The 26428-nt window shown below is 48.1% G+C and overlaps 1 long non-coding RNA gene across 1 annotated transcript in view; it reads left to right on the top strand.

Annotated features, from left to right (window-relative positions):
• Nucleotides 1-26428, top strand: part of LOC134957396 (uncharacterized) — a 248514-nt gene that overhangs the window by 149516 nt on the left and 72570 nt on the right. Inside the window, exons 4-5 of the long non-coding RNA XR_010186583.1 lie at nucleotides 18755-18931; nucleotides 19680-19716. This is a non-coding gene — a long non-coding RNA (uncharacterized LOC134957396). The remainder of the gene's footprint in view (nucleotides 1-18754; nucleotides 18932-19679; nucleotides 19717-26428) is intronic.

Below are 26428 nucleotides of genomic sequence, written 5' to 3'. Positions count from 1 at the left end.
TTTTTGTCGGATTCGGGTGTGTTTTGGATTCGGGTGTTTTTTTCAAAAAACCCTCAAAAACAGCTTAAATCATAGAATTTGGGGGTCATTTTGATCCCAAAGTATTATTAACCTCAATAACCATAATTTCCACTCATTTTCAGTCTATTCTGAACACCTCACACCTCACAATATTATTTTTAGTCCTAAAATTTGCACCGAGGTCGCTGGATGGCTAAGCTAAGCGACCCAAGTGGCCGACACAAACACCTGGCCCATCTAGGAGTGGCACTGCAGTGTCAGGCAGGATGGCCCTTCAAAAAAAATACTCCCCAAACAGCACATGATGCAAAGAAAAAAAGAGGCGCAATGAGGTAGCTGTGTGACTAAGATAAGCGACCCAAGTGGCCGACACAAACACCGGGCCCATCTAGGAGTGGCACTGCAGTGTCAGGCAGGATGGCCCTTCAAAAAACCCTCCCCAAACAGCACATGATGCAAAGAAAAAAAGAGGCGCACCAAGGTCGCTGTGTGTCTAAGCTAAGCGACCCAAGTGGCCGACACAAACACCTGGCCCATCTAGGAGTGGCACTGCAGTGTCAGACAGGATGGCCCTTCAAAAAAATTGTCCCCAAACAGCACATGATGCAAAGAAAAAAAGAGGCGCAATGAGGTAGCTGTGTGACTAAGCTAAGCGACCCAAGTGGCCGACACAAACACCTGGCCCATCTAGGAGTGGCACTGCAGTGTCAGACAGGATGGCACTTCAAAAAAATACTCCCCAAACAGCACATGATGCAAACAAAAAAAAGAGGCGCACCAAGGTCGCTGTGTGACTAAGCTAAGCGACACAAGTGGCCGACACAAACACCTGGCCCATCTAGGAGTGGCACTGCAGTGTCACGCAGGATGGCACTTCAAAAAAATACTCCCCAAACAGCACATGATGCAAAGAAAAAAAGAGGCGCACCAAGGTCGCTGTGTGACTAAGCTAAGCGACACAAGTGGCCGACACAAACACCTGGCCCATCTAGGAGTGGCACTGCAGTGTCACGCAGGATGGCCCTTCAAAAAAAATACTCCCCAAACAGCACATGATGCAAAGAAAAAAAGAGGCGCAATGAGGTAGCTGTGTGACTAAGATAAGCGACCCAAGTGGCCGACACAAACATCTGGCCCATCTAGGAGGTGCACTGCAGTGTCACGCAGGATGGCCCTTCAAAAAAATACTCCCCAAACAGCACATGATGCAAAGAAAAATGAAAGAAAAAAGAGGTGCAAGATGGAATTGTCCTTGGGCCCTCCCACCCACCCTTATGTTGTATAAACAGGACATGCACACTTTAACGAACCCATCATTTCAGTGACAGGGTCTGCCACACGACTGTGACTGAAATGACTGGTTGGTTTGGGCCCCCACCAAAAAAGAAGCAATCAATCTCTCCTTGCACAAACTGGCTCTACAGAGGCAAGATGTCCACCTCCTCCTCATCCTCCGATTCATCACCCCTTTCACTGTGTACATCCCCCTCCTCACAGATTATTAATTCGTCCCCACTGGAATCCACCATCTCAGGTCCCCGTGTACTTTCTGGAGGCAATTGCTGCTGGTGAATGTCTCCACGGAGGAATTGATTATAATTCATTTTAATGAACATCATCTTCTCCACATTTTCTGGTAGTAACCTCGTACGCCGATTGCTGACAAGGTGAGCGGCTGCACTAAACACTCTTTCGGAGTACACACTGGAGGGAGGGCAATTTAGGTAGAACAAAGCCAGTTTCTGCAAGGGCCTCCAAATTGCCTTTTTTTCCTGCCAGTATACGTACGGACTGTCTGACGTGCCTACTTGGATGCGGTCACTCATATAATCCTCCACCATTCTTTCAATGGTGAGAGGATCATATGCAGTGACAGTAGACGACATGTCAGTAATCGTTGCCAGGTCCTTCAGTCCGGACCAGATGTCAGCACTCGCTCCAGACTGCCCTGCATCACCGCCAGCGGGTGGGCTCGGAATTCTTAGCCTTTTCCTCGCACCCCCAGTTGCGGGAGAATGTGAAGGAGGAGCTGTTGACGGGTCACGTTCCGCTTGACTTGACAATTTTCTCACCAGCAGGTCTTTGAACCCCTGCAGACTTGTGTCTGCCGGAAAGAGAGATACAACGTAGGTTTTAAATCTAGGATCGAGCACGGTGGCCAAAATGTAGTGCTCTGATTTCAACAGATTGACCACCCGTGAATCCTGGTTAAGCAAATGAAGGGCTCCATCCACAAGTCCCACATGCCTAGCGGAATCGCTCTGTTTTAGCTCCTCCTTCAATGTCTCCAGCTTCTTCTGCAAAAGCCTGATGAGGGGAATGACCTGACTCAGGCTGGCAGTGTCTGAACTGACTTCACGTGTGGCAAGTTCAAAGGGTTGCAGAACCTTGCACAACGTTAAAATCATTCTCCACTGCGCTTGAGACAGTTGCATTCCACCTCCTTTGCCTATATCGTGGCCAGATGTATAGGCTTGAATGGCCTTTTGCTGCTCCTCCATCATCTGAAGCATATAGAGGGTTGAATTCCACCTCGTTACCACCTCTTGCTTCAGATGATGGCAGGGCAGGTTCAGGTATTTTTGGTGGTGCTCCAGTCTTCTGTACGCGGTGCCTGAACGCCGAAAGTAGCCCGCAATTCTTCGGGCCACCGACAGCATCTCTTGCACGCCCCTGTCGTTTTTTAAATAATTTTGCACAACCAAATTCAAGGTATGTGCAAAACATGGGACGTGCTGGAATTTGCCCAGATGTAATGCACGCACAATATTGCTGGCGTTGTCTGATGTCACAAATCCCCAGGAGAGTCCAATTGGGGTAAGCCATTCTGCGATGATCTTCCTCAGTTGCCGTAAGAGGTTTTCAGCTGTGTGCGTATTCTGGAAAGCGGTGATACAAAGCGTAGCCTGCCTAGGAACGAGTTGGCGTTTGCGAGATGCTGCTACTGGTGCCGCCGCTGCTGTTCTTGCAGCGGGAGGCAATACATCTACCCAGTGGGCTGTCACAGTCATATAGTCCTGAGTCTGCCCTGCTCCACTTGTCCACATGTCCGTGGTTAAGTGGACATTGGGTACAACTGCATTTTTTAGGACACTGGTGAGTCTTTTTCTGAGGTCTGTGTACATTTTCGGTATCGCCTGCCTAGAGAAATGGAACCTAGATGGTATTTGGTACCGGGGACACAGTACCTCAATCAAGTCTATAGTTGGCTCTGAATTAACGATGGATACCGGAAACACGTTTCTCACCGCCCAGGCTGCCAAGGCCTCAGTTATCCGCTTTGCAGCAGGATGACTGCTGTGATATTTCATCTTCCTCGCAAAGGACTGTTGTATAGTCAATTGCTTACTGGAAGTAGTACAAGTGGTCTTCCGACTTCCCCTCTGGGATGACGATCGACTCCCAGCAGCAACAACAGCAGCGCCAGCAGCAGTAGGCGTTACACTCAAGGATGCATCGGAGGAATCCCAGGCAGGAGAGGACTCGTCAGACTTGCCAGTGACATGGCCTGCAGGACTATTGGCTTTCCTGGGTAAGGAGGAAATTGACACTGAGGGAGTTGGTGGTGTGGTTTGCAGGAGCTTGGTTACAAGAGGAAGGGATTTACTGGTCAGTGGACTGCTTCCGCTGTCGCCCAAAGTTTTTGAACTTGTCACTGACTTATGATGAATGCGCTGCAGGTGACGTATAAGGGAGGATGTTCCGAGGTGGTTAACGTCCTTACCCCTACTTATTACAGCTTGACAAAGGCAACACACGGCTTGACACCTGTTGTCCGCATTTGTGTTGAAATAATTCCACACCGAAGAGCTGATTTTTTTTGTATTTTGACCAGGCATGTCAATGGCCATATTCCTCCCACGGACAACAGGCGTCTCCCCGGGTGCCTGACTTAAACAAACCACCTCACCATCAGAATCCTCCTTGTCAATTTCCTCCCCAGCGCCAGCAACACCCATATCCTCATCCTGGTGTACTTCAACACTGACATCTTCAATTTGACTATCAGGAACTGGACTGCAGGTGCTCCTTCCAGCACTTGCAGGGGGCGTGCAAATGGTGGAAGGCGCAAGCTCTTCCCGTCCAGTGTTGGGAAGGTCAGGCATCGCAACCGACACAATTGGATTTGTGATTTCGAAGAACTGCTTTTGCCAGCTTAAGTCTTTTCTTTTTTCTAGCGAGAGGATGAGTGCTTCCATCCTCATGTGAAGCTGAACCACTAGCCATGAACATAGGCCAGGGCCTCAGCCGTTCCTTGCCACTCCGTGTCGTAAATGGCATATTGGCAAGTTTACGCTTCTCCTCAGACGCTTTTAATTTTGATTTTTGGGTCATTTTACTGATCTTTTGTGTTTTGGATTTTACATGCTCTGTACTATGACATTGGGCATCGGCCTTGGCAGACGACGTTGATGGCATTTCATCGTCTCGGCCATGACTAGTGGCAGCAGCTTCAGCACGAGGTGGAAGTGGATCTTGATCTTTCCCTATTTTTTTAACCTCCACATTTTTGTTCTCCCTATTTTAATGCGCACAACTAAAAGGCACCACAGGTATACAATGTAGATGGATGGATAGTATACTTATGGACGACGAGTGACGACACAGAGGTAGGTACAGCAGTGGCCTACCGTACTGCTATATACAGTATAATGGACCTGGTGGACACTGTCAGCAGACTGCGTTTATAGTATAAAAAAAAAGACACCACAGGAGTGTTTTTCAGGCAGACAAACGTATACTGGTGGTCACTGTCAGCAAAACTGTGCACTGTACTCCTGCTATAGCTGCTCCCCAGTCCCCACAATTAAGCAGTGTGAGCACTCAGCACAGATATATCATGCAGCACACTGAGCACAGATATGGTATGGAGCGTTTTTTTCAGGCAGAGAACGGATAAAAAACTGGTGGTCACTATTAGCAAAACTCTGCACTGTACTCCTCCTAACAGCTGCTCCCCAATCCTCCCCACAATAAGCTAAGCAATCAGATCAACTGTGTAGTATATAACTATATAAATGGAGAGGACGCCAGCCACGTCCTCTCCCTATCAATCTCAATGCACGTGTGAAAATGGCGGCGACGCGCGGCTGCTTATATAGAATCCAAATCTCGCGAGAATCCGACAGCGGGATGATGACGTTCGGACGCGCTCGGGTTAACCGAGCCATACGGGAGAATCCGAGTATGGCTCGGACCCGTCTAAAAAGGGTGAAGTTCGGGGGGGTTTGGTTTCTCGGAAACCGAACCCGCTCATCACTAGTAATAATACATATACCTCACACACAAACACATTAAAACTACACATCCTCAAAGCAACAAATATGCTAAACACTAAAAACAGTTTTGTCCACATTAAAACACATTTTTTAAACAATTACACTGATAAGAACAAATAAAACAATACTTACCATCCTGCCTGGGCCGATCAGAATCTCTGACATGAGTGGCACGGACAACTTTGTGTGGAATAATGCGACGCACGGGCTCCTCCCACTCAGCATATGTGGCAATGAAAGGATGGCCACCCCCAGTTTGTCGGGCTGACTTTGCCTCCTTGGCCATTTTTGCCTTTACCCTGCGCTTTATGTCATAAAATCTCTTTCGACAAGTGTCCTCAGTCCGCCTCACCACACCCTCGCAGTTCACTGCCGAAACTACTTGTCCCCACAGCACAGCCTTTCTGCGAGATGTCACCTTGGAGGCCTGAGGGCCAAACAGGTGCCGATGATGCCGCATTAACTCATTCACCAATGCCACATTTTCTGTGTGACTAAATTTGACATTTCTGCCTGTCTTCGTAGTGGTGCGTGGCTGCGGAGCGCCATCAGCATCACTCTCACTCTCACTGGAGGCCGCAGCAGCAACCTCACCCTCCTCCTCCGCCTCACTAACCTCCTCCTTCTCACTCACCTCCTCCACCTCACTCACCTCCTCCCTCTCACTCACCTCCTCCACCTCACTCACCTCCTCCACCTCACTCACCTCTGACTGAGACATAATAGACACTAACAACAATTAACACAGAGGAAAAAAAAAACACAAAACACACTCCTCCTCTACCACTACACACCACACAACACACACACACACACACACACACACACACACACACACACACACACACACACACACACACACACACACACAAACAAGAACAAGAGACTTTAAAAAAAAAACACCAAAAATTAGACCAACCTTTAAAATACTACACAACAATAATCACAGGACTTTTCACACACACAATACAGCACTCACCAATCAATTTCTCACTCCAAAAACGCAATCCAACTCTCCACAAACTAACACGACTTCCTCTCACCTCTCCTCTAGCTAAACCCACGAGGTCCGGCCGGTTTGGGGCGGTTTTATACTAATCAGCAGACACTCCTCCAACACAAACAGAACCAATCATGTTTGAGTGACAAAAACGGAAGCTGCTAAAAACGCGTACGTGAACTACATAAAAACACTGCCGCGAAGGACAAATACGAATCCGTAATCTCAATCTAAATACTACTGCCGCAAACTTAAAACAGAACCGTAAACTTAGAAAAAAAATACGAATCACATCGACATCGGAAAATACAAAAGAAGCCAACTCGGCAGCTTAATAAATTATTTGCACTTTTTTCAAAAAGTTGGAAAAAAACACGAACGATGTAATTCGAGTTTAAACTACCTTCAAATCACTGCAAATACAAATCTTAGTAAATATACCCCCTTGTGTCCTGTCTGGAAGAGATGAAACAAAAGTTTTTTTAGTATCCGCCAGTGAAAACACAAATGTATCAGAGCACAGTAACAAATTCATATCAATACCGATCTCCTATCGGGCTGAAAGGATAGTAAGCAGCTATGCAAGGCCTGGGAGAAAATACTCAGGCTGTCAATAAAATCTTGGGAGAGTCGGGTCCATGTATTGTACCCCCTTTGTGAACGCAAAGATGAAGAGGAAACAGTGAAGAAAACAGAATAGAGATTGGTGATAGTAAAGTTTGTAGAGGTGGAGAGGATTTTATTAAAATGACAGCTGGATTGGGCACTACGGGGAATTGATTCTTAACTACTTGGTCTACCCCCCTTAAATCTTGTGCTTGCTGTGTCACTACTGGGCAGGGCCGTAAGTAGGTGTGGGCTGATGGTGCCTTGCCCACAGCGCACATGCACTGAAGGCGCATCAGCAGCAGCACCACCAGCACACCCGCTGCCCGTTCTCTCCCAATGCCTCCCTCTAGGCCCGCCATCAGGTGTCACCCGGCTTCCGTGCATGAGAGGACCAGCTGCTGCGGACCGTGCAGCCTCTCTCCCTGTGCACAGCGTTCTCACCTGGCTGCCGTGCATGAGAGGACCAGCTGCTGCGGACCGTGCAGCCTCTCTCCCTGTGCACAGCGTTCTCACCTGGCTGCCGTGCATGAGAGGACCAGCTGCTGCGGACCGTGCAGCCTCTCTCCCTGTGCACAGCGTTCTCACCTGGCTGCCGTGCATGAGAGGACCAGCTGCTGCGGACCGTGCAGCCTCTCTCCCTGTGCACAGCGTTCTCACCTGGCTGCCGTGCATGAGAGGACCAGCTGCTGCGGACCGTGCAGCCTCTCTCCCTGTGCACAGCGTTCTCACCTGGCTGCCGTGCATGAGAGGACCAGCTGCTGCGGACCGTGCAGCCTCTCTCCCTGTGCACAGCGTTCTCACCTGGTTGCCGTGCATGAGAGGACCAGCTGCTGCGGACCGTGCAGCCTCTCTCCCTGTGCACAGCGTTCTCACCTGGCTGCCGTGCATGAGAGGACCAGCTGCTGCGGACCGTGCAGCCTCTCTCCCTGTGCACAGCGTTCTCACCTGGCTGCCGTGCATGAGGGGACCAGCTGCTGCGGACCGTGCAGCCTCTCTCCCTGTGCACAGCGTTCTCACCTGGCTGCCGTGCATGAGAGGACCAGCTGCTGCGGACCGTGCAGCCTCTCTCCCTGTGCACAGCGTTCTCACCCGGCTGCCGTGCATGAGAGGACCAGCTGCTGCGGACCGTGCAGCCTCTCTCCCTGTGCACAGAGTTCTCACCTGGCTGCCGTGCATGAGAGGACCAGCTGCTGCGGACCGTGCAGCCTCTCTCCCTGTGCACAGCGTTCTCACCCGGCTGCCGTGCATGAGAGGACCAGCTGCTGTGGACCGTGCAGCCTCTCTCCCTGTGCACAGCATTCTCACCTGGGTGCCATGCATGAGAGGACCAGCTGCTGCGGACCGTGCAGCCTCTCTCCCTGTGCACAGCGTTCTCACCTGGCTGCCGTGCATGAGAGGACCAGCTGCTGCGGACCGTGCAGCCTCTCTCCCTGTGCACAGCGTTCTCACCTGGCTGCCGTGCATGAGAGGACCAACTGCTGCGGACCGTGCAGCTTCTCTCCCTGTGCACAGCGTTCTCACCTGGCTGCCGTGCATGAGAGGACCAGCTGCTGCGGACCGTGCAGCCTCTCTCCCTGTGCACAGCGTTCTTACCCGGCTGCCGTGCATGAGAGGACCAGCTGCTGCGGACCGTGCAGCCTCTCTCCCTGTGCACAGCGTTCTCACCCGGCTGCCGTGCATGAGAGGACCAGCTGCTGCGGACCGTGCAGCCTCTCTCCCTGTGCACAGCGTTCTCACCTGGCTGCCGTGCATGAGAGGACCAGCTGCTGCGGACCGTGCAGCCTCTCTCCCTGTGCACAGCGTTCTCACCTGGCTGCCGTGCATGAGAGGACCAGCTGCTGCGGACCGTGCAGCCTCTCTCCCTGTGCACAGCGTTCTCACCTGGCTGCCGTGCATGAGAGGACCAGCTGCTGCGGACCGTACAGCCTCTCTCCCTGTGCACAGCGTTCTCACCTGGCTGCCGTGCATGAGAGGACCAGCTGCTGCGGACCGTGCAGCCTCTCTCCCTGTGCACAGCGTTCTCACCTGGCTGCCGTGCATGAGAGGACCAGCTGCTGCGGACCGTGCAGCCTCTCTCCCTGTGCTCAGCGTTCTCACCTGGCTGTGGTGCATGAGAGGACCAGCTGCTGCGGACCGTGCAGCCTCTCTCCCTGTGCACAGCGTTCTCACCCGGCTGCCGTGCATGAGAGGACCAGCTGCTGCGGACCGTGCAGCCTCTCTCCCTGTGCACAGCGTTCTCACCTGGCTGCCGTGCATGAGAGGACCAGCTGCTGCGGACCGTGCAGCCTCTCTCCCTGTGCACAGCGTTCTCACCTGGCTGCCGTGCATGAGAGGACCAGCTGCTGCGGACCGTGCAGCCTCTCTCCCTGTGCACAGCGTTCTCACCTGGCTGCCGTGCATGAGAGGACCAGCTGCTGCGGACCGTGCAGCCTCTCTCCCTGTGCACAGCGTTCTCACCCGGCTGCCGTGCATGAGAGGACCAGCTGCTGCGGACCGTGCAGCCTCTCTCCCTGTGCACAGCGTTCTCACCCGGCTGCCGTGCATGAGAGGACCAGCTGCTGCGGACCGTGCAGCCTCTCTCCCTGTGCACAGCGTTCTCACCTGGCTGCCGTGCATGAGAGGACCAGCTGCTGCGGACCGTGCAGCCTCTCTCCCTGTGCACAGCATTCTCACCTGGGTGCCGTGCATGAGAGGACCAGCTGCTGCGGACCGTGCAGCCTCTCTCCCTGTGCACAGCGTTCTCACCTGGCTGCCGTGCATGAGAGGACCAGCTGCTGCGGACCGTGCAGCCTCTCTCCCTGTGCACAGCGTTCTCACCTGGCTGCCGTGCATGAGAGGACCAACTGCTGCGGACCGTGCAGCTTCTCTCCCTGTGCACAGCGTTCTCACCCGGCTGCCGTGCATGAGAGGACCAGCTGCTGCGGACCGTGCAGCCTCTCTCCCTGTGCACAGCGTTCTCACCCGGCTGCCGTGCATGAGAGGACCAGCTGCTGCGGACCGTGCAGCCTCTCTCCCTGTGCACAGCGTTCTCACCTGGCTGCCGTGCATGAGAGGACCAGCTGCTGCGGACCGTGCAGCCTCTCTCCCTGTGCACAGCGTTCTCACCTGGCTGCCGTGCATGAGAGGACCAGCTGCTGCGGACCGTGCAGCCTCTCTCCCTGTGCACAGCGTTCTCACCTGGCTGCCGTGCATGAGAGGACCAGCTGCTGCGGACCGTGCAGCCTCTCTCCCTGTGCACAGCGTTCTCACCTGGCTGCCGTGCATGAGAGGACCAGCTGCTGCGGACCGTGCAGCCTCTCTCCCTGTGCACAGCGTTCTCACCTGGCTGCCGTGCATGAGAGGACCAGCTGCTGCGGACCGTGCAGCCTCTCTCCCTGTGCACAGCGTTCTTACCTGGCTGCCGTGCATGAGAGGACCAGCTGCTGCGGACCGTGCAGCCTCTCTCCCTGTGCACAGCGTTCTCACCTGGCTGCCGTGCATGAGAGGACCAGCTGCTGCGGACCGTGCAGCCTCTCTCCCTGTGCACAGCGTTCTCACCTGGCTGCCGTGCATGAGAGGACCAGCTGCTGCGGACCGTGCAGCCTCTCTCCCTGTGCACAGCGTTCTCACCTGGCTGCCGTGCATGAGAGGACCAGCTGCTGCGGACCGTGCAGCCTCTCTCCCTGTGCACAGCGTTCTCACCTGGCTGCCGTGCATGAGAGGACCAGCTGCTGCGGACCGTGCAGCCTCTCTCCCTGTGCACAGCGTTCTCACCTGGCTGCCGTGCATGAGAGGACCAGCTGCTGCGGACCGTGCAGCCTCTCTCCCTGTGCACAGCGTTCTCACCTGGTTGCCGTGCATGAGAGGACCAGCTGCTGCGGACCGTGCAGCCTCTCTCCCTGTGCACAGCGTTCTCACCTGGCTGCCGTGCATGAGAGGACCAGCTGCTGCGGACCGTGCAGCCTCTCTCCCTGTGCACAGCGTTCTCACCCGGCTGCCGTGCATGAGAGGACCAGCTGCTGCGGACCGTGCAGCCTCTCTCCCTGTGCACAGCGTTCTCACCCGGCTGCCGTGCATGAGAGGACCAGCTGCTGCGGACCGTGCAGCCTCTCTCCCTGTGCACAGCGTTCTCACCTGGCCGCCGTGCATGAGAGGACCAGCTGCTGCGGACCGTGCAGCCTCTCTCCCTGTGCACAGCGTTCTCACCTGGCTGCCGTGCATGAGAGGACCAGCTGCTGCGGATCGTGCAGCCTCTCTCCCTGTGCACAGCGTTCTCACCTGGCTGCTGTGCATGAGAGGACCAGCTGCTGCGGACCGTGCAGCCTCTCTCCCTGTGCACAGCGTTCTCACCTGGCTGCCGTGCATGAGAGGACCAGCTGCTGCGGACCGTGCAGCCTCTCTCCCTGTGCACAGCGTTCTCACCTGGCTGCCGTGCATGAGAGGACCAGCTGCTGCGGACCGTGCAGCCTCTCTCCCTGTGCACAGCGTTCTCACCTGGCTGCCGTGCATGAGAGGACCAGCTGCTGCGGACCGTGCAGCCTCTCTCCCTGTGCACAGCGTTCTCACCTGGCTGCCGTGCATGAGAGGACCAGCTGCTGGGGAAGTTGCTGCCCTTCTCCCTGTGTAGAGTGTTCTCCGACTGCCGTGCGTAACAAGAGACTGGCTGCTATGGACCGTGCAGCCCCTCTCCCTGTGCACAGTGTTGATACCCGGCTGCCGTGCGTGACAACTCTGGCTGCTGCTGCAGTGGATCGCGTGTTCCATCACTTCAAGGTGAATCTGACTGTACACACTACTGTAGAGTCCAACGCTGCCGCCTGACTCCCACAACCCGCTGTTGCCGCCGCCTCTGGAGAACTCTGTGCTCCGAATTCCCCCGGCACTGCCGCGATCTCAGGTCTCTGCAGCCAGCTCCCATGTCTCTGCCTCCCTCTGCATTGAAACTCAGCCTGCCTGGAATCTGCTCTGCCTGCCTGTCTTTACGTGCGCCGAATTAACACAGCAGATGGATGCCGGATCGCAGGTCACAGGTGAGTATCACTCTCTCTCCCTCTCCCTCCCATAAAAGGGGGACTGCCTGCCATAATGTGTAAATAGGGGGACTGCCTGCCTTAATGTTACAAAAAAAAGGGGGACTGCCTGCCATAATGTAGAGGGACTGCCTGCTATAATGTGTAAAATAAGGGTCTCTGCCTGCCTAATGTGTAAAAAAAGGGGGACTCTACCTGCTAATGTGTAAAAAAGGGGGACACTGCCTACCTAATGTGTAAAAAAAGGGGTTCTCTGCCTTCCTAATGTGTAAAAAAAAAAAAAAAAGGGGGGGGGGACTCTGCCATAATATGTAAAAGTGAGCTCTGCCTGCCGTATTGTATAAACGGTAGCTATGCATGCCGTAATATGTAAAAGGGAGCTATGTGGCCACGCCCCTTCCCCATGAAGCCACGCGCACTGGCCCATATTTGTATATGGAAGGGGGTGGGGGCACCGATGCTGTTTCTTGCATACAGCACTAAAATGTCTAGTTACGGTACTGCTACTGGGACTACCTCAGCCATCACTCCAGTGTCCTGTCCATCCTAAGTTCCTAGGGAACCCGGTATCTGCGAGATAATTTCCTCTACCTGTGATGGACATAAATCTAGAACAGTGTAATGCAACATTAGTCTTTGAGGAGTATCTAACATACCTTGTACTTCCTGAGCGGGAGTACAATATATGTATTTCACATTTCAATTTACACAACAAAATCTCTGTCGATTAAGTTAGTCAGGTGCACTGCTGCTAGGAGAAAAGAAAAAGAGTTTAGCATCATTGAGGCCCAATCATAACTTCAGCAGGTTTTGTCAAAGGGTAATGTTGCACTTCTCTCGTTACTCCCATTTGCCGAATTAGTGTTTACCTGTGATCTTTTCCTAACAGAAAATTTTCTAGTACTACAAAAAAAAGCTTCTAGGTCATGCGAAGTATAAGCTGTGAAATTTTTCTTTTCTTTTCTTTTTGGGTCTTACTATGTATGTATTTGAATGGCACCATACTTACCAGTTCCACTGGTCTCAGCCACTTCCCCTGCAGGCTACAGCTCCTCTTTTACCTGTTGGATATTACTCCTCTGAGTGCCTGAGAAATGTCCGAATCCAGGGTCGGGTCACCATCTCCTCCTGAATAAAAATTTTGACATTCATTAGTACATATTATAGCTTACATTCAGATTTTTATTTTCTATAGTTTGTATACTGGCTGTAACTGCTTCCACATCCACATATGGCGATGGTGGTGTACCTGCTTTCTCTTTATACTTCTCCCCATTGTTGCTACGAATTCAAACAGCTATTATGTTTTCGTTCTTATCTTATATGACTTTGGTTAAACATATTTGTTTTCATACTACCTGCAATACCTCAGGATCAAAACCGCCAATCACTGGAAAATGACATTCATTCATTCATCGTCATTTTTACCCAATCATTACAAAAAGCCACCGTGTAAGCAACCATAGTTCTCACGCATAATATCTTACACATAACCAGCGGACCCTTTCGGCCACTGTACTTCAGCCTGAACCCTAGCTGCCGAACGTTTCTCGCTTGTGCACTTGGCTTCCATCGTGGGCCTTTTAACATGATCCCCAAATGGACAATACGAGCAAACGGTGAAAGTCCTCTGAGTACTTTCACCAACTGCTTCTCAACCGAGTATACAACGCCCCACCGACTGATGACACGTGTATATCAGAGAGGACCCTATCAGACCCCTCAGGCACTGGGAGCACGAAATGTATTAACCGAGTAATGCCACGCCTTTCTGGTGGAGGTTACAGGCCTGCTACTTTTGGGTTTCTATCCACTGGAATTCCGGATGAGAAACATGCTATCGATCACCCCATCCAGTGAATGTCCACCAAGAATCTTCCTGGGAGAACAGTGAAGTTCTTAACTCTTTACTCAATCACCTCTGCATATGCTAACACAGCATGTATGATGACGCTATTTGCGCAAAATGACGCAAAAACCGTATCACGTTACGACGCGTATCACATGAACAGAGGTGCGGTCAAATCGCGTGACTCACAAATACTTGTTATTTGTGTGCCTTACGATTATGAAGACAATTTTACTTTTTACGGTAGGCTATGTCTCCGTCACCTTGAGTGTTTTATAAATGTGCTAACTCCACACCTGTCTATATTAACGTGTGGTTGCGAGCCACCACGCCACCGCAGCGTCTCCCGGCTGAGTGTCAATCTACGGGATCCCGAATTCCGGGGTTCAATCCACTCACACATACTTTCAACCCACATGAATTCACAATATTTGCAATACAGAAAAAGGATCATTTTACCAGTGATTGATAACACCCCCCAGAGGTATTACACTTCAATTCATATGGCTATTGAATACAATTTAAATGCTATGATTCAGATTGGATAGCTATCTTGCAGAACCTACAATGACATAAATATACATATATCTATATAATAATATAAAATAAATATATATATATATACACACACACACATACACACACGCACACACACACACACACACACACACACACACACACACATTAATTTATTATACTCTATGAAACCCTCACACAGCATATATTTTTATACACATATACTGAATGAATGTAGTTTCCACAGCAGCCTAATTTGCATCTCAACAGATGTCCACATGCTTGCTGTACTCTGGTTCCAGAGTAGTTGAACAAGTTCATTAACATTTCAATTGTCTATCTCAAAGGGCTCATTTTACACACTCCTTATCTTCAGTTGTAAAACAATTCATGAAAAAAAAACCTCTCATCTAAGTGGATTTTTCTCCTTACATCAAGCTAAGTATTAATCTCACTATTAATCTCACTAGGCCTAATTGAAACACTATTTATAATTGACTATGGCATGGGTTAGTTAAATTCATTGGTAGCTTTTAAATGGTGATGGATTTGTACATATATATTGTTTACTCGTGAAAAAGGCTACAGATTGTTTAACAATGGCTTTCAGGAAGAGCTGAAAGTCAGCTGTTAGCTAGGTGGGTAGGGAGTGACCTTAAGTTATGTTGGTTTCAAGACCAATTCAGATTTGTAGAGCACAAACAACAGGTCATATTTGCTATTCATTACTGTACCTTGCACTAGACCTAAAATGGCCACTGCTCCTCCCCCCTCCAAGCCATGTGCTTGGACACAAAATGGAATCCAAGCCATGCTGCCAGAACAAAAACACCAGCTCTATCCTTTGTCACAAATAAATCCTAAATTATACAAGCACCGGAAGTCACCCCGATGGACAATTCCCACTGCATGCTAACAAAGTTTCCACACGCTTTTTTCAACACGAACAAAGCTTTGTTACTTCAGGCCTGTGTTAGCACTATGCGAATAGGACGCAGCGTGCTAACCAAGCTATATCCGTACTATGCGAATTAGACACATGCACCAACTTTTAAACGCTCTTTAAATTTACTTAACAGATAAACAATCCAATCTGAATCAAACACAATATGACTTATTTGAACCTCGTTAGCAACAATAAAGGGTACGCTATAACATTTCTGATATTGTGCGTTTTTGTCACACTCACAGGCAACAAAGGAAATCTATTGTCCCTTGATTCATATCAGTGCCTTACTGATAGCGACAAAAACGGATGTGGTTCATCTGCATTTAGATGCGTCCATCCTTAGCCGGTAGACCACAGCGCGTCTGTACTGCGCATCATTAAGTACTTGATATCCCTGATGTAGCCCCCCAACTGTGAATTTCCATTTTTTCAAATAACCATTTAAATGCCAGCGTTAATATATACTGCGGACGCAAGGTGTATCTTATTACCATATACACTAATAGTGCGCTGAACGGCGCAGCACTATGTCCCTTAAGAGAAAGCAAGTAGTCTCACACATGGTATACTGAGGTCCAACGCTCAGAGATATATATGTATTTGATATTAAAAGTTATGCATACAAAATAACAAATGTACAGTATATCATTCAGTATAACATGTATAAGCCTAGGTAAATGGTACAGAATTACAGTTACAAAAGCACCAGTTACAGCCAGCATACTTTACCCTTTGCTCAGTGGACTGTCATCTTCATCTTAGAATCAGCACCAACTGAACTGACTGGGTGAGGGAAAATACTTATATACTGTGTATTGGAGAAGGTACATGTCTGGGGCTGGGTCTTCTGCTATTGGTCCAGGGGAGGGAGGTCTCTCATTCATTGTGTGTTATTGGTCAGTTCATATGCAAGCAATGTCCAGTTTCAAGATGCAGTTATAGGGGTTAACCACTGGTTTTCTGCACACATGCTTTCTCAGGAATGTCATTTGTTCTCATAGAATGTGACTTTATATTCATACATTTTATCATAACTAATCGTTGCAATGTGCTACAATTTACCCATTGCTATCGAATTAATCCACACATTCTCCTGACCATTTTGACACTAAGCATGATATAATTAACTTGTTTCATCCCAATAATACATATATATCTGCTTTTACACTCTATTTTATAAGTATGATATAATGTCTGGTGCTGGACATGTTTTTTCTATGTGTAATTTATGTGTTGTATGAACTATGTGTCTGTGTGCGTCTTTATGGCGTCTCTCAGTGATTGCGCCTTTTACCGTATATACACCCACCACGCTGCAACAGGCACGCCGTGCGACTCTATGCATGATGTACGGTAAAGAAGCATGGTGCATCCATATACGTCAATTGCATCCTTACGCCACCACCGTGAAGCGCCACCCTGTGTGTCGTTTGTATGTGTCCTTTTTCCGACTTCGACAATCATGACCCATTTAATGCCTTCCAGACCACAGGTGACCCGAGTCAGTGCCGGGAATAACCCTGGTACCGAGCAGTGTCGCAAACCCAGGACACCTGACCTGGGTTGGGTCTGCGCACACGTAGCCGAGACCCGGGCTAAGCTGCAGGCCCCGGCAAAACCCCGGGCAGAAGAGCTATGTGAGAAAGGGGTATAACTGTGAGATGGCTGCGGGTGGTAGGGTTGGAGGGGAAGTGAGGTGTGGAGATAAGCAGGGTAATAGGGGATGAATGACCTGAGGGTATGTACACTTTATGCTGATATTACCAGGTAGATGTGGGATTAGGTAAAGGTCCCGGAACTTTGATTAATGAAATGTTTCCTGAGAGGCTGCGGTTTGTATAAATATACTATAGGGGGCGCTATCACTCAGCAATGTCAGTCGCAGATCTTCCGCTAATCGACTCCCAGAGTAGCCCTGGTCATACAGAATGGCCGCTGGAATTGAGACGCTGACCCCATGTTTTGTGCGTACAGGATCGCCTACGTTTTTTGCCACCACTGCCCTAACTGCACCCGGCCTGACATAACAAATCGAATAAATATTTACAGCGAGTGTCATCGCTAAGGTACTTTAGGGCAGATGTATTAAGCCTGGAGAAGGGATAAAGAAGTGATAAAGCAGTGATAAGTGGAAGGTGATAACGCACCAGCCAATCAGCTACTAACTGTCATTTTTCAAATCCGTAATGATTGGCTGGTGCGTTATCACCTTGCACTTACCACTGCTTTATCACTTCTATATCCCTTCTCTAGGTTAATACATCTGCCCCAATGGCTTATACGCATGCACAAATTTCCTATAATCCCTCCACTCTGTAAATGTCGATGTTGTGCACTCTAAATAAGGCCCAACGGGGTCTATTCATGAAGCAGTGAAGAGTGTGGAGAAGTGAGCAAGTGGCGAAGTTGCCCATGGCAACCAGTCAGCTGCTACTTGTAATTTTATAGAATGCACTTTATAAATATTACCTCAACACTGATTGGTTGCCATGGGCAACTTCTCCACTGGCTCAATTCTCCACTCTTTTCACTGCTTCATGAACAGTCCCCTGATAGTCGTTTGGTTTACACGTGTTGACACAACACTCTTGCACCCACCCCGGTCTACAGTATATAACTATATGTACATATATATATATATATGTTATTATCCTGGATTTTTATCTCCATTATTTTGTTTTATTTGTGTGTTTGCATTGAGGGGGGTTGCTTTTATTTAGGGGGGAGGGTCCATAATAAAGTCATTCCGGAGTGTTGCAGTGTATGGTTCCGGGATTTGTGTACCGGACTCGCTCCATCTTCTATGGCGTAGATTTACATATTCGGCTTGTCATAAAATAGTTCTCAACATCTGACAGGTTTCTATGAGGATCTAATAGAAAGAATGATCGCCATCTGTGGGCTGCAAGTGGTACTGCAGAAACTATGTGCAAGTTTTAATAAAGCAGTATTATATTCTAGGGATGGCCGCTGCCATTAAATCTCCTGTGTCCCCGGAGTATCTCCTGCACCCCAGAATCTCTCCTTTATTACCACATTCTGGGGTGCATGTTGCGATCTGAGTCATCCTAATCCTGAAACCCATTCTCAGATAAATAGTAATTCTTCCTATAGAAGTGTGGAACGCAATTCCAGCATAACACAACACGTAATGCAATTATTCATGTTATTATGGCCTAGAAGCAATATAAGGTACATAAGCATAAGCAATGAAATTTCCATTGATTGCAGCTGGTAATTTACTCTAGAATAACCCTGAGAGGGGGAATGTAACTCAGCAAATACATATGCTTCTGTGCTGATCCCTGCATTGTAATAAAGCGCAGTCAGATAATGTTTATCTGGATTGAGTGGAATGATAAATGATAAAATACCCCGGCAAGAACTCTGTTGTATTACAAGAAAACATATTAAAAGGAATGTGCCGTGAAATAATCATTATTGTGAACACACCCGACATAGCTCTTGTAAATGGAAAATAGAATCTGCTCGTATGTAATGGGATTTCATGTTGTTTTACAGAGGAAATGATCAGGGAAACGTAACGGCGAATGCTTACGACAGAATGACGTATCAAAGTCAAATTTCATATTTCGATATTTAGAATACACGATGGCATTTACTAATGGACGCATCTACGAAGCATGCATCAAATACGCATGCTATAGGTAATACGGAAGGGCGCGAATGACTGTAACGGTGAGTTACTGTGCACATTACGGTAGAAGACGCATTTGTTAATAAATATCATACTGTAACACATAGCAAATATTTCTTACTTACAGATAATATACACGTAGGCACCATCTACCCAACACACCGTTAATATATATTGTAACACATGTGTAACAGTGACAATTGCGCAATAATGCTTATAGACACACAGGGACATATTATCTCCCCATGTCTGGTATCAAAATGATCGTCAGTTCATTAGCTAATATCCGGTAGTAGCGAAAAGACCGTAGCATGTGGCATTCGCAAGATATTACCAAATATCAGATATGTGAACATAATAATGAATAAGTAATTAGGTATACAGAAACTAGTTGTCTTGTGGGATCCTGAGGACAGTAACAGTCACATTCCTGAAGACAATACCTTTGAAGGGGACCAATGGACTATCAAGATTTGAAACTGTGTACTTTACTGACCAATTGTAGCAGTGCATCCCCCACTGCATGGTTGGGGTTGGAAGTCCTGTATAAATACAGGACAAGCCACAGTAAGCATTAGATCTCCTATCTCAAATCATTGCGGTTATCTGCTGACGACTGTGGCCTGGATCCAGGGGCGCTTGCGTATGTATTTAGTCTGTTACCTGTAAGTCCTTATTGGTGTATTATACTGTACTTGAATTTCTCTGTATATTTGTGTTTATTGCTTGATCAATTGTTACTGCATTTTTTATCTGCTTTCCCCTTTTCTCTTTATTAAATGTTTGCAGGTTGGAGCGCAGTACACTTGTAACGTGTTTATTTAAGGTAAAGTGCAGAACTTCTCCTCATAAGAGTTGCATCCATACGCTAACAGGTTTGAGTTTGCGTATTCATAGCACCAGAGGTGCCGTACGCTAATTGACGCAGAGTTGCGTCCGGTTACGTTAACGATTGCACTGGTTTTTAAATATTGTCAACTTTTACAGAAGTAGTGCAAGTCACGCTCGTGGTATTGTTACACTACAGTGTCTGCTTTCATACGGTAATGGGCGATTAGGGTCATCCTTCAAACCGCCCATCCATCCAGGTAGCTTTGCACACCTAAATAAATAATATCTGATAAAGTGACTGTGCACCTGACCTCTGCTGCGGGGATGAAAGTCTGTAGATGACGCTGAGGATTCTGTAATGGCCGTAAGGAATCTTCCTTACGCGCTGTGTGCGGCGTTCTCACAATATATGTCTTCAATATGTGCATATAAAAAAAAACCTGAAAAAATAAAAATTGTGTAATATGATCATAACATAGGGCCTAATTCAGGTCGGGTCGCTCCTGCGATGGTGGCATCTCAAGATGTGCCGAGACGGATTTTCACAGATGTAAGATGATGCAAGTGGGCATCTCGGTTTTGAGTAAATCACCATGGCATTATCACAGGTACAGAGGCGAATTATGTCGAATCAGGCCCTTAGTGACAACTCAGAAAATGAGGTGCGTCTCTGAAGTTCCTCCGACCAAGAGGAAAGAAAGTACGTGAGAGCATCCAAACATCAATAAATGTATCTACTCTTTTATATACGTGTTTCCACTCTTACTTTAAATTAGTGATGAGCGGGTTCGGTTCCTCGGAATCCGAACCCCCCCGAACTTCACCCATTTTTTCACGATTCCGAGCAGACTCAGATCCTCCTGCCTTGCTCGGTTAACCCGAGCCGCCCAAACGTCATCATCCCGCTGTCAGATTCTCGCGAGATTCGTATTCTATATAAGGAGCCGCGCGTCGCCGCCATTTTTCACTCGTGCATTGGAGATGATAGGGAGAGGACGTGGCTGGCGTTCTCTCAGTTTCTGTGTTCAGTGTGCTGCAAATATCTGTGCTCAGTGTGCTTTATTGTGGGGACTGGGGACCACCAGTATTATATAGTAGGACAGTGCAGAGTTTTGCTGACCAGTGACCACCAGTATTATACGTTCTCTGCCTGAAAAACGCTCCTTATCTGTACTGCATTGTAGTATATAGTAGGAGGACAGTGCAGAATTTTGCTGACCAGTGACCACCAGAATTATATCAGTACGGTACAGTAGTCCACTGCTCTACCTACCTCTGTGTCGTCAAGTATACTATCCCATCCATACCTGTGGTGCATTTAGGTTTTGCGCAGTATATATAGTAGGAGGACAGTGTATAATTTTGCTGACCACCAGTATATAATATATAGCAGTACGGTACAGTAGTCCACTGCTCTACCTACCTCTATGTCGTCAAGTATACCATCCATCCATACCTGTGGTGCATTTAAGTTTTTGTGCGCAGTATATATATAGTAGTAGGACAGTGCATAATTTTGCTGACCACCAGTATATAATATATAGCAGTACGGTACAGTAGGCCACTGCTCTACCTACCTCTGTGTCGTCAAGTATACTATCCATCCATACCTGTGGTGCATTTAAGTTTTTGTGCGCAGTATATATATAGTAGTAGGACAGTGCATAATTTTGCTGACCACCAGTATATAATATGACAATGCCTATTCTATACCTTGTATAAAATACTCTAAAAGGTTAAAGAACACAGTACGCAATTGGCGTATGGAATACCGTAAGAGTACGCACGTAGCGTAGCGAACGCTTAGCCGTGGACGAGACGCACGAGCGGCACGTTCGCTCACGGCTTAGAGCGTAAAGGCAAGCACGCTATAGGCTGCCGACTATCGTAATGATACGCTAGCAGCGTAGCGGACGCTCGAGACCACGAGGAGATCACGAGCGGCGCTGACGCTCACAGAGTTAAACCTTTAAAACAATACCATAAACAATGTACTTATACTGTAAACCCTTGTGCAGTGATAAGGTGTAAATGCAACACAGTGTAACCTTGTTAGTTTAAAAGCTGTATGAGCGTATGTGACTCTCAGAGAACCCCTTAGCAATATAATAAACACTCAAATACCGGTCTAAGGGTCTAACGCCTTTTAAGGAAATGAATGAACGTTCAATCGCAAAAGAATAATACAATACAAGTTATACACTACCAAGATAACATAAAATACCTAACCGGATAACTACACATAAAATACACTACAGATACAGTTACATTTAAAGGAGGGGAAGGAGAGAGAGAATGGCTTATAACATTAAATAAGAGACAATATGGTTGCAGAGAACTTACGCACCAGGGGAAACAATCGCAAGCGCCTTTCTGGATATCCAGCTCCCGATTATCAGCAATGAGAACCGTTGAAGAGAGTAGAGAGCTGGCCCAGATCGGCTTGTCTTTATATACACTTACACACAGTACAGTACAATGGTCCCTACATTCTTATTGTTCATTGGACACAGGAATTCGTCTTCGCATTATAACAAAAGGTCATAGGTTGGTTCATACAGGTGGGCTGTGACTATTCCTAACTGCTCAGGTGGGTGGGAAACTGGGTTTCCCGCCGCATGGGTAATAAAGTGCAAATATAGTAAATGTCCATAAACTTCTTATGTCCATAACTATACGCACGAGCAATTAATCCGCTTCAAACCAACACCGGAATATTGCTAATTATATTCTCTTCCGATGGATACTAAACACCACTGTGTAACCCCTGTCTGACCCTTCGTATCAAACAAAGAGGGATCTCTTTGTCTCTGAACATACTACATTAACTAAACTTTCAGATTCTATCAAAGGGACCATAATCTACAAAATACATTATATGAATAAAATATGTTACGATTGAGTCGCCCGCTAGACGCACATAAACTCTACCGTAAATGCGCATACCGTGCGCCTGCGGGTGCACGCAACTGAGAGTATGCGCACGCACGGGAGGGCTCATGCACACGCAGCAGGCACTCGCATGAGGTGCATATATGGCAGTGTGTAGCGTGATATTTTTCTGACTTTGACAAATATATAGCAGTACGGTACAGTAGGCCACTGCTCTACCTACCTCTGTGTCGTCAAGTATACTATCCATCCATACCTGTGGTGCATTTAAGTTTTTGTGCGCAGTATATATATATAGTAGTAGGACAGTGCATAATTTTGCTGACCACCAGTATATAATATATAGCAGTATGGTACAGTAGGCCACTGCTCTACCTACCTCTGTGTCGTCAAGTATACTATCCATCCATACCTGTGGTGCATTTAAGTTTTTGTGTGCAGTATATATATATAGTAGTAGGACAGTGCATAATTTTGCTGACCACCAGTATATAATATATAGCAGTACGGTACAGTAGGCCACTGCTCTACCTACCTCTGTGTCGTCAAGTATACTATCCATCCATACCTGTGGTCCATTTAAGTTTTTGTGCACAGTATATATATAGTAGTAGGACAGTGCATAATTTTGCTGACCACCAGTATATAATATATAGCAGTATGGTACAGTAGGCCACTGCTCTACCTACCTCTGTGTCGTCAAGTATACTATCCATCAATACCTGTGGTGCATTTAAGTTTTTGTGCACAGTATATATATATATAGTAGTAGGACAGTGCATAATTTTGCTTACCACCAGTATATAATATATAGCAGTACGGTACAGTAGGCCACTGCTCTACCTACCTCTGTGTTGTCAAGTATACTATCCATCCATACCTGTGGTGCATTTAAGTTTTTGTGCGCAGTATATATATAGTAGTAGGACAGTGCATAATTTTGCTGACCACCATTATATAATATATAGCAGTACGGTACAGTAGGCCACTGCTCTACCTACCTCTGTGTCGTCAAGTATACTATCCATCCATACCTGTGGTGCATTTAAGTTGTGCGCAGTATATAAAGTAGTAGGCCATTGCTATTGATATATTACTGGCATATAATTCCACACATTAAAAAATGGAGAACAAAAATGTGGAGGGTAAAATAGGGAAAGATCAAGATCCACTTCCACCTCGTGCTGAAGCTGCTGCCACTAGTCATGGCCGAGACGATGAAATGCCATCAACGTCGTCTGCCAAGGCCGATGCCCAATGTCATAGTAGAGAGCATGTAAAATCCAAAAAAATAAAGTACAGTAAAATGACCCAAAAATCAAATTCAAAATCATCTGAGGAGAAGCGTGATTCAGATTCACATGAGGATGGAAGCACTCATCCTCCTGCTAGAAAACTTAAAAGAGTTAAGATGGCAAAAGCACAGCAAAGAACTGTGCGTTCTTCTAAATCACAAATCCCCAAGGAGAGTCCAATTGTGTTGTTGCTATGCCTGACCTTCCCAACACTGGATGGGAAGGAGTGGCGCCTTCCACCATTTGCACGCCCCCTGCAAGTGCTGGAAGGAGCACCCGCAGTCCAGTTCCTGATAGTCAAATTGAAGATGTCACTGTTGAAGTACACCAGGATGAGGATATGGGTGTTGCTGGCGCTGGGGAGGAAATTGACCAGGAGGATTCTGATGGTGAGGTGGTTTGTTTAAGTCAGGCACCCGGGGAGACACCTGTTGTCCGTGGGACGAATATGGCTATTGACATGCCTGGTCAAATTACAAAAAAAAAATCACCTCTTCGGTGTGGAATTATTTCAACAGAAATGCGGACAACTGGTGTCAAGCCGTGTGTTGCCTTTGTCAAGCTGTAATAAGTAGGGGTAAGGACGTTAACCACCTAGGAACATCCTCCCTTATACGTCACCTGGAGCGCATTCATCAGAAGTCATTAACAAGTTCAAAAACTTTGGGTGACAGCGGAAGCAGTCCACTGCCAACTAAATCCCTTCCTCTTGTAACCAAGCTCCTGCAAACCACACCACCAACTCCCTCAGTGTCAATTTCCTCCTTAGACAGGAAAGCCAATAGTCCTGCAGGCCATGTCACTGTCAAGTCTGACGAGTCCTCTCCTGCCTGGGATTCCTCCGATGCATCCTTGAGTGTAACGCCTGCTGCTGCTGGCGCTGCTGTTGTTGCTGCTGGGAGTCGATCGTCATCCCAGAGGGGAAGTCGGAAGACCACTTGTACTACTTCCAGTAAGCAATTGACTGTCCAACAGTCCTTTGCGAGGAAGATGAAATATCACAGCAGTCATCCTGCTGCAAAGCGGATAACTCAGGCCTTGCAAGCCTGGGTGGTGAAAAACGTGTTTCCGGTATCCACCGTTAATTCACAGGGAACTAGAGAATTGATTGAGGTACTGTGTCCCCGGTACCAAATACCATCTAGGTTCCATTTCTCTAGGCAGGCGATACCGAAAATGTACACAGACGTCAGAAAAAGAGTCACCAGTGTCCTAAAAAATGCAGTTGTACCCAATGTCCACTTAACCACGGACATGTGGACAAGTGGAGCAGGGCAGACTCAGGACTATATGACTGTGACAGCCCACTGGGTAGATGTATTGCCTCCCGCAGCAAGAACAGCAGCGGCGGCACCAGTAGCAGCTTCTCGCAAACGCCAACTCGTTCCTAGGCAGACTACGCTTTGTATCACCGCTTTCCATAAGAGGCACACAGCTGACAACCTCTTACGGAAACTGAGGAACATCATTGCAGAATGGCTTACCCCAATTGGACTCTCCTGGGGATTTGTGACATCGGACAACGCCACCAATATTGTGCGTGCATTACATGTGGACAAATTCCAGCATGTCCCATGTTTTGCACATACATTGAATTTGGTGGTGCAGAATTATTTAAAAAACGACTGGGGCGTGCAAGAGATGCTGTCGGTGACCCGAGGAATTGCAGGCCACTTTTAGCATTCAGCCACCGCGTGCCGAAGACTGGAGCACCAGCAAACACTCCTGAACCTGCCCTGCCATCATCTGAAGCAAGAGGTGGTAACGAGGTGGAATTCAACCCTCTATATGCTTCAGAGGATGGAGGAGCAGCAAAAGGCCATTCAAGCCTATACAGCTACCTACGATATAGGCAAAGGAGGGGGAATGCACCTGACTCAAGCGCAGTGGAGAATGATTTCAACGTTGTGCAAGGTTCTGCAACCCTTTGAACTTGCCACACGTGAAGTCAGTTCAGACACTGCCAGCCTGAGTCAGGTCATTCCCCTCATCAGGCTTTGCAGAAGTAGCTGGAGAGATTGAAGGAGGAGCTAAAACAGAGCGATTCCGCTAGGCATGTGGGACTTGTGGATGGAGCCCTTAATTCGCTTAACCAGGATTCACGGGTGGTCAATCTGTTGAAATCAGAGCACTACATTTTGGCCATCGTGCTCGATCCTAGATTTAAAACCTACGTTGTATCTCTCTTTCCGGCAGACACAAGTCTGCAGAGGTTCAAATACCTGCTGGTGAGAAAATTGTCAAGTCAAGCGGAACGTGACCAGTCAACAGCTCCTCCTTCACATTCTCCCGCAACTGGGGCTGCAAGGAAAAGGCTAAGAATTCCGAGCCCACCCGCTGGCGGTGATGCAGGGCAGTCTGGAGCGAGTGCTGACATCTGGTCCGGACTGAAGGACCTGCCAACGATTACTGACATGTCTACTGTCACTGCATATGATTCTGTCACTATTGAAAGAATGGTGGAGGATTATATGAGTGACCGCTTCCAAGTAGGCACGTCAGACAGTCCGTACGTATACT

The sequence above is a fragment of the Pseudophryne corroboree genome, chromosome 9, assembly GCF_028390025.1.
Source record: "Pseudophryne corroboree isolate aPseCor3 chromosome 9, aPseCor3.hap2, whole genome shotgun sequence".
Classification (NCBI taxonomy): domain Eukaryota; kingdom Metazoa; phylum Chordata; class Amphibia; order Anura; family Myobatrachidae; genus Pseudophryne; species Pseudophryne corroboree.
Note: the sequence above shows the minus strand (reverse complement) of the source record. Positions and strands in the feature narration are given on the sequence as shown.